General features: G+C 40.6%; 1 pseudogene; it reads left to right on the plus strand.

Annotated features, from left to right (window-relative positions):
* Positions 1-300: 300 nt before the first annotated feature.
* LOC106297804 overlaps positions 301-7,148 on the plus strand; it is a 12,467-nt pseudogene continuing 5,619 nt past the window's right edge.

A 7,148-nucleotide genomic window follows, 5' to 3' on the forward strand; every position in this document is an offset into this window, starting at 1 on the left:
CGGCCATCACCAGCAAAAGTAGGCAATGAATCACCAATGTTTTTAGAAAGAATACATGGTGATATATGTGGGCCGATCCACCCACCGTGCGGGCCATTTAAGTATTTCATGGTACTGATTGACGCATCTAGTAGATGGTCAAGTGTGTCTCTATTGACGACATGAAAGACGGCTTTCGGAAAGTTCATTGCCCAGATAATAAAGCTGAGAACGCAGTTCTCAGAGTATGCCATTAAGAAAGTAAGGCTTGATAATGCTGGTGAATTTACATCGCAAGCCTTTGATGATTATTGTATGTCAATGGGGATTGATGTGGAGCATCCAGTTCCCCATGTGCATACACAAAATGGCATGGCCGAGTCATTGATAAAACGGTTTCAGTTGATTGCAAGACCGTTAGTCTTGAGAACAAAGCTCCCAATTTCTGTATGGGGACATGCTATATTGCATGCGGCTGCACTGGTTCGGCTAAGACCAAGTGCATATCATAAGTACTCCCCATTACAATTGGCATCTGGGCAAGAGCCAAATGTATCCCATCTCCGTGTCTTTGGGTGTGCGGTCTATGTTCCGATAGCTCCGCCACAAAGAACAAAAATGGGCCCACAAAGGAGATTGGGAATATATGTGGGTTATACGTCACCAAGTATAATAAGATATCTGGAACCAGTAACTGATGATATGTTTACGGCACGATTTGCCGATTGCCATTTTAATGAGGATGAATTTCCAGCGTTAGGGGGAGGAATTGGTAAAATTCCTCAAGAGATTACATGGTGTACACCGTCGTTGTTACACCTTGATCCCCCTACGAATCAAAGAGAACTGGAAGTAGACAAATTTTTGTCTGGGCTCCAGATAGAGCATCTCCGAGAAGGGATATTTGTGCATCAATCAAACTATACGAAAAAGTTATTGAAACGCTTTCTTATGGACAAAGCGACTCCTTTGAATACTCCAATGATTTGTAGATCTTTCAAACTGTTATTAGGTCCAGAAGTACCTTATATGAGTGCTATCGGTGGGCTGTTATATCTTGCAAACTGTACCAGACCAGATATAGCTTTTGCTACTAATCTACTGGCAAGATATAGTTCTGCTCCTACTCGCAGGCACTGGGACGGAATAAAGCATGTATTCCGTTACCTCCAAGGTACAATTGATTTAGGGTTAATGTATTTTAGAAAACCCGAGTTTGGTATGGTTGGTTTTGCAGATGCAGGATACTTATCAGATCCTCATAAGGCTCGATCGCAAACTGGCTACGTTTTTACAATTGGTGGAACCGCGATCTCTTGGCGGTCCCAGAAACAAACTCTGGTTGCGACTTCTTCAAATCATGCTGAAACTATTGCGCTTCACGAAGCATGTCGAGAATGTGTGTGGCTTCGATCAATGAGTCAACACATACAAGAAGCAAGCGGAATAGTCAATGAGGAAGAGCCGACGAAAATATTTGAAGACAATTTGGCTTGTGTTGCTCAACTCAAGGAAGGCTACATTAAGAGCGACAGAACAAAGCACATCCCTCCAAGATTTTTCTCGTACATAAGGGAGCTCGAGAAAAATAAAGAAGTGGACATCGAGTATGTACGGTCATGTGAAAATCCGGCTGACTTGTTCACCAAAGCTCTTCCAACTACAACATTCCGAAAACACATCTACGGTATCAGAATGCGGCATTTGCATGACTTTTGAAGAAAAAGCTAGGTCCACTATTCTCAGGGGGAGATTACGGACAGTGTACTATTTTTCCCTTGTCATGGTTTTTGTCCCAATGGGTTTTTCCATGACTAGGTTTTTAACGAAGCACTACGTAATACAAGTTTGGATAATCAAGGGGGAGTGTTAAAGAGATAATTATAAAAAGAATGGTTATCCAAAGGAGAACAGGTGTCTTTCATCTGTAAAAACAGTCACCCATCACCTCTTGGTGATTTTGTCTTCTTCTTTCAAGTTGGTCAGAATTAACCGACTTTACTCATCTATAAATAGTGCTTCTCTCTTTTTTTTTGTAAAAGATAGATGAGCAATAATAATATCTTTCTCTTACTCTCTCAGATCTTTCACACAAAACACAAAGCTATTCTCTCTCTCTCGTTGACTCACACCAAGAAGAAAATACATATATCAGTCCTTTTTCTATCTCTCTGTATTTTATTTAACAAGGTTTAGTTAATAATAAATTAATATTTGGCAATTTCGCTTATGGAAATCAAAATTCACAGTGAAGCCGAACAAAAAAAAACTATAGAGTTCGTTGCTTCTAGTTGATCGGACTGGCTTTGAAACCCTGATTCCGCCGGCGATATGCAATCGCAGAGTTTGGACACACTCCACTCCCTCAGTGAGCGTGATTGAATTGGATCTGGTAATGCAGTCCAGAGTGAGAAACTTGGTTTATAATTTGAGAGAAGCATTTGCTGTGTGGCTGGCACAAAGCTGTGTGGTTTAAGCATGCAACTCCTCGGTATTCTTTTATCCTCTGGACTGCGATTCATGGAAGACTCTCTACTGATGATCGCTTAAGAAGTTGGAACTTAAATGTGGATGTATCTTGTGGGTTCTGTAGTGAGCCACTAGAGACGAGGAAGCATCTGTTTTTTGAGTACTCTTACTCTATGGAGATTTGGGAAGCGCTTGTAAGAGGGGTGATGAGGAGTCTATATACGACGGACTGGGATAATCTCATTGGGCTGCTGTCAAACGACCCCACATGGGATAGTCTTAGTCTATATATCGTGAGGCATGTGTTTCAATCTGCAGTACATGCCATATGGATGGAGAGGAACAGAAGAAGACATGGAGAGAAGCCTGCTCCTGCTGTGCTTATTGTCAAGAAGATTGATAAAGAGATTGAGAAACAAGTTCACAGTGATAAGAAGGAAGGGAGATAAAAAAAAGTATGAGGGAGGAATGGTAAAGTGGTTCAGCACAAGATAGGAGTTCTTTATCATATTTTGAATGTTGCAGTTTTTTATTTGGGAAAGATATGAGTAGAAGATCTTTTTACCAATTTGAAACTCTAAAATAGGATGCACTTGTTGTAACAAGGTATTTTTCTTTTGAATTAAATTTAACATTCAATTCAAAAAAAAAAATTTATCATCCCTCGGTTTCTTACCGGCGAACAACTTTCTTTTCCAACACTTGTTTTAAAAAAAATTATAGGACAGATGAGAGGTGTATTACAAGATATGCAAGGTCTGTCTACTCCCTTCATAACCTGGGACCAAACTGGACAGACTTTCCTCGCTAAAACCACAGAGATGGTTCCAGGGCCGGCTTAACATTGTTATAGACACAGAGACTCAGAGATATTGCCTTAACCGAGGAAGTGAAGATCAACACTTCTAATGTTACCCTCACTCCAACTCTCTTGGGGCTAACAAGCTCTTTATCTAGGTGTGTACAAGATTTATTCTTTCTTTCCATGTGCTAGTCTGTGTTCAGGTGCTGAATACCTTTTACAAGTCGTACGAGGTGCAATCCCTCAAGCTTACTTTGACTCAAGTTCAACTATTTCCGCAGCTGAAGTTGCTGTCCAACTTCTTGATTACCTTTACGAGAAGTTGGATCAAGTATGTCTTATACAAGGTGGTGAGGTGTGGCCTTCTTTATCATTATTTTTTTCTGTTTTTGTTTTGTTAATCACTTCCCTAATTGATAGTATCTTTACCAGGTGGAAGGATTTCACATGCTGCTGCAAATTTACTGCCATATATAGAGGGTTTGGACACATGGTTGTTTGAAGGAACTCTTGATGATCCTTTTGGATAGGTAGGTGTTTTATGCGTTGAATTCAACGAATATTGGTTGATGATGTCAAACTTTTGGTCGAGATGAAGATTCACTTTTGTTCTTCGCAGTTGTTTTTTACAGCCAAACAGTCGGTCTCCATAAAAGATGCAGAGTTTTGGGAGAAAAGCTATATGTTAATGAGGATGCCGAGCCCAAAATCTAGTGTAAATTCACTAAATGAAAGAAAGGACTGAGTGGGAATGACCGCAGTTCAGTTTTTGACAGAGAAAAAGAGCAGAAGAATCGGGTGTTATGCCCACTATTCATAAAAGACATTTGCATGTCGATTGTTTCTGGTGGAAAGTCACTGCAGCTGATGCAGCATATTCCTTCCATGTCTTTAGAAAATTCTCCAGCTTTAGCTTCAAATATAAGTGGAGAGCTGGAGAATGGCATGGATGATAAAGATCTTCCAGTTCTCACATGCTCAGAGAGATTTTGGTATAAGTTGTTGGTCAGTGATGTGCATGAAAGAAGAGCTATGGAGGCCAAATCGGAACATCAGAGTGCATGTTATGTTACTGGTGCTAAGGAGGAAAAAAATGGTATCACTATCAAAAAGGCGCTGCAGGGTTTGTTCTGTCATGAAAACCCTGTTGTTTCGGTTTCTAAAATGGATCTTGAGAGGAATACAGATGCTTGGAATGTCCTGAACTTATCACACAACTATTGTCTACCCTCTCTGAATGATGAGAGTTTGCTGAGTGATGACTTCGAGGGGTCTGGCGTGGCTAGATCTGAGTATATTTCTTCTCAGGATGACACCGAAGTTCTAGAAACGTTGTTTCCCTTCCCCACTTTGCTTCCGTCCTTCCAGGTACTTTGATAGTGTGATTAGATGATCATTCTATGTCCATTCCTTCACTTTTCTTCCAAGTGGAAAACTTTCTGATAACTGACTTTAAAGCTTTGTTATCAACAACAAAGCCGAAACTCCGTATGTCAGAATTGCTACCTTACCAAAAGAATAGTACACTTCTTTCAAGAGTTCTCTGCCGGATGCTAAAGGCAGAGTCAATGGATACTCCACTTCTTGGTTTAATAATGCAAGAATGCTTCACAATCTACATCAGGACTCAGGAGGCAGGTATGGTGATGTAAGCTTGGCGTTTCCGTTTGTTTGTTCCTACGGCGTGCATACTTTTGTTACCTTATGAAATTTGTGTGTGTTGTAGGTGGTCTACATTGGCGAAGTGATTTTGTCAAAACTAATGAATGAGTGGAGACTGATGCATGAACTTGCGGTGTTGCGTGCCATTTACTTGTTAGGTTCAGGTATGTTTATTATGTGCTTCAACCCCTTAGGCTTATAGAATCGTATCTAGAATCTTAGTAAAATCATTAAATTTTTCAGGGGACCTTCTGCAGTATTTTCTGACTGTCATATTCAATAGGCTGGGCAAGGGAGAGTTATCAGATGATGATTTTGAACTGAACATAATCCTTCAGGTAACCAGGTTTGGTGAACTTTATAGTTATCACTTCTGGAAGTTTAAGAGATTTAAGAGAAATTAGATAAAAAAACATGATGAGAGAATAGAGAGAGACACACACAAGAATGAGGAACTTATTTCCTTAATCTTTTTGTTTACACATACAATGGTTTTATATAAACATCAAACTCCAGAGAGATAATAAGATTTGCTGGATACTAGGGTATTCTAAGGGTTCCATCAGATCTAAATCCAAATTCAAATCTGTGTTCACACCTTAGAGTCAACACTCTCCAACAGCTCTTTTTCGTCTCAACAACTCAGCATCTTCATGTCATAACTCAGCCACCTCATGTAACTCAATCGCCTCATGTCATAACTCAGCCACCTCATGTAAATCAGCCACCTGATGTCAAAACTCAGATACCTCATGTAACTCAGCCACCTCATGTAACTCAGCCGCCTCATGTCATAACTCAGCCACCTCATGTAAATCAGCCACCTGATGTCAAAACTCAGATACCTCATGTAACTCAGCCACCTCATGTAACTCAATCGCCTCATGTCATAACTCAGCCACCTCATGTAAATCAGCCACCTGATGTCAAAACTCAGATACCTCATGTAACTCAGCCACCTCATGTAACTCAATCGCCTCATGTCATAACTCAGCCACCTCATGTAAATCAGCCACCTGATGTCAAAACTCAGATACCTCATGTAACTCAGCCACCTCATGTAACTCAGCCGCCTCATGTCATAACTGAGCCACCTCATATCAATCTTATTCATGTCTTCATGTCAATACTCCCCCTCAAGCTTTACCACAAAGCATGGTTAAGCTTGGAACCCATGAAGACATCCCTCATTAAAACCTTTTGTGTAAAAAACCCAATGGGACAAAAACACACAAACGAAAAAGAGTAGATGCTTCATGGCTTAAGGGGATCATGATCTAGTTAAGTCTATGAGCCCTAATCTTGGGTGAATGTACTCACAGACTTTGATGCTTGCTCCTTTGGTGAAGATATCAGCTAGCTGGTCTTCACTTCTAGTCTAGCAAGGTAAAATGATCTTCTGCTCCACAGCTTGTCTCACCTTGTGACAATCCACTTCAATGTCTTTTGTCCTCTCATGAAACACTGAGTTTGAAGCAATGTGGATGGCCGCCTGATTATCACAGTGCATTGTGATTGGTGTTGTTGCTTCTATACCCAAGTCTCTTAGCAGGTTCCTGATCCAGATGAGTTCACTAGTAAGCTTCCTCATTGTCCTATACTCTGCCTCAGCACTTGAACATGATACAAATTTCTGCTTCTTGCTCTTCCAAGTGACTAAGTTGCCTCCAATGAAAGTGCAATAGCCTGTAGTAGACCTCCTGTCTATCCTGTCACCAGCCCATCTGCATCACAATGTCCCACAATCTCTGTGCTCTTGTTGCAACCCATCCATACACCTTCGCCAGGAGCTTCCCTTAGATATCTCAAGATCCTTTCTACCATATTCCAATGATGAATCTTAGGTGCTTGCAAACTGACTTGATTCACAGCAAATCAGATGTCTGGTCTTGTAATGGTGAGATAGATCAGTTTCCCAACCATCTTCCTATACAACTTGAAGTCTCCAAATGGCTCATTTTCAATCTCCCCCTCACGCAACACTTTGTAGCCTTCCTCAAGTGGTGTTTTGGCTCCTCTTTCCCTAAGCTTTCCTCCCTTTTTCAAGATATCAAGTGTGTACTTTCTTTGAGATAAGAAAAGCCCCTCTTTAGAGTGGCATATTTCTATCCATAGAAAGTACCTTAACTCACCCAAATCTTTAATATCAAAAGCAGACTTAAGAAAATCTTTAGTTGAGATGATACCTTCCTTGTCACTCCCTGTGATGATGATATCATCTACATAGATCAAGATT

Source organism: Brassica oleracea, chromosome C6, assembly GCF_000695525.1.
Source record: "Brassica oleracea var. oleracea cultivar TO1000 chromosome C6, BOL, whole genome shotgun sequence".
NCBI classification, from domain to species: Eukaryota; Viridiplantae; Streptophyta; class Magnoliopsida; order Brassicales; family Brassicaceae; genus Brassica; species Brassica oleracea.